Source organism: Bison bison, unplaced genomic scaffold, assembly GCF_000754665.1.
Source record: "Bison bison bison isolate TAMUID 2011002044 unplaced genomic scaffold, Bison_UMD1.0 scf7180017864072, whole genome shotgun sequence".
NCBI classification, from domain to species: domain Eukaryota; kingdom Metazoa; phylum Chordata; class Mammalia; order Artiodactyla; family Bovidae; genus Bison; species Bison bison.
The window spans coordinates 12673510-12676195 of NW_011494644.1; positions in this window are offsets into that span (position 1 = coordinate 12673510).

A 2686-nucleotide genomic window follows, 5' to 3' on the forward strand; every position below is an offset into this window, starting at 1 on the left:
TGAACTCCGGGAGTTGGTGATGGACAGGGAGGCCTGGTGTGCTGTGATTCATGGGGTCGCAAAGAGTCGGACACGACTGAGTGACTGAACTAAACTGAACTGAACTGTGATGTAGCAATAGATAAGTAACAGTAACTTGCCCCCCTGCCCCCCCGCCCCCCTCTTTAAGTCATAGAGCTGAGATTTGAGCTGTCAGTGCCGTGAATAAAAAGACAACACATGCATACATGATGACACATTTTTTTATCTTCAGGTGTAGCTAGGAGGAGAACTGGTTATTGCACACTCATCTTGCATTCACAATCCACAAGGCTTTTATAATTTAGCAAAGCTTTGCTTGCACATGTTGATGAGGTCTGAGAGATTCAAATTACACAGCAAAGTCAGACTTTTTCTTTTAAAACATGTCGGACTTCTCTCTAGCATGTGAATGACCAGAGTTCTTCTCAAAGACTAACCCTGGAAGGGAAGGGCTGGTTGAAACAAATGTAGATTCCTGAGTGCCACCCAGATCTCTGAATCTGATTCTTTTGGTGGTAGGATCAGGAATCTGAATTTTTAACAACTCTCCAGGTGGTTCTGTTTTTAAGTTCTGTTTTTATTTTCTCTTAATTTTTTTTTTTAATTTGGCTGTGCCAGGTCTTAGTTGCAGCACACAGGATCTTTAGTGGCAACACATGGAACCTTTTGGTTGCAGCCCATCCGATCTAGTTCCCTGATCAGGGATGGATCCTGGGCCCCCTGCATTGGGAGCACAGAGTCTTAGCCACTGGACCACTCAGGGAAGTCCCTTTCTAGGTGCTTCCTAAGCACATTAGAATTTGAAAACAGCTACTCTGTGTCCAACATTATTTAACTTGGAGAACATTCAAGGTAGGCCTTCCTAATGAGCCTCTCCAGGAAAATCATGCAATCACTAACCCTTCAATCAATGTAACTCCCTCAATTTGCCTGATTGTAAGGATCACCTAGGGGATTTGACAAAGATATACATTCCTAGGTCTCTGCTGGGAATCTGAGAAGAAGCAAAGCCTAGGAATTTGAACTTTATATTACTTGTTAAGGGAATTCCCTGGTGGTCCAGTGGTTCGGACTCCAAGCTTTCACTGCCAGGGGCACGTGTTCAACCCCTGATCAGGGAGCTAAGATCTCACAAGACCTTCAGTGTGGTCCAAAAAATAAATAAATAAATCGTTGTTCAATGTTCTTCTAAGTAACTACACAAATTTATGTGCTTCATGGAGTTATTGAAATATAGATCAGCAAGATTTTGGATAGCATTTACCCAAAATGATCATTTTAGTTTTCAAATATCAGTGTATTTTAAGCCATCACTTCTGGAAGAATTAAATTTCATCGAATGCTTTATTTTTCTTTTATCCATAGAGATGAGGATTAAGATGACAATAGGTAGCATTTGGACTTCCCAGGCGGTGCTAGTGGCAAAAAAAAAAAAACACCCATCTTCCAATGCAGGTAGACGTAAGAGATGTGGGTTCGATCCCTGGGTCGGGAAGATCCCCTGGAGGAGGGCACAGGCAACATACTGCATTATTCTTGCCTGGAGAATCCCATGGACAGAGGAGCCTGGCAGGCTGCAGTACACAGGGCCCAGAGAGTCAGATACAACTGAAGCGACCCAGCACATGCACACCTGGTTAGTATTTGCTGGGCACTTACTATGTGCCAGGCACCATACGTTTAATCCTCCCCAAACCTTTTGAGGCAGGTACTATTGCTATCCATATTTCAAATTTATTTTCTTGGCTGAGCTGCACAGCTTGTGGGATCCTAATCCCCCCACCAGGGATTGAACCTCACCCCTGCAGTGGAAGTACGGTGTCTTAATCACCGGACTACCAGAGAAGTCCCACTATCCCTGTTTTATAGATGAAGATTCTGAGGCAGAGGGAGGTTATGTACCTTCTCAGGTACACCCAGCTTGATAAGTTAGAGCTATGATTCCAACCCATGTGTTCAACCCATGCAATACTGCCTTTCTGCCCTTATCCCAGACCAATTCATCTGATGTTCAGAATGTGCCTTTGGGGCTTTCCTGGTCATCCAAGGGTTGAGGATCTGCCTACTAATGCAGGGAACATGGATTCAGTCCCTGGTCAGGGAACTAAGATCTCACATGCCACAAAGCAAATAAGCCAAAACTAAGTATTCTTGCCTTGAGAACCCCATGAACAGTATGAAAAGGAAAAATGATAGGATACTGAATGAGGAACTCCCCAGGTCAGTAGGTGCCCAATATGCTACTGGAGATCAGTGGAGAAATAACTCCAGAAAGAATGAAGGGATGAGCCAAAGCAAAAAGAATACCCAGCTGTGGATGTGACTGTTGATAGTAGCAAGGTCCGATGCTGTAAAGAGCAATATTGCATAGGAACCTGGAATGTCAGGTCCATGAATCAAGGCAAATTGGAAGTGGTCAAACAAGAGATAGCAAGAGTGAATGTCGACATTCTAGGAATCAGCAAACTGAAATGGACTGGAATGGGTGAATTTAACTCAGATGACCATTATATCTACTACTGTGGGCAGGAATCCCTCAGAAGAAATGGAGTAGCCATCATGGTCAACAAAAGAGTCTGAAATGCAGTACTTGGATGCAATCACAAAAATGACAGAATGATCTCTGTTCGTTTCCAAGACAAACCATTCAATATCACAGTAATCC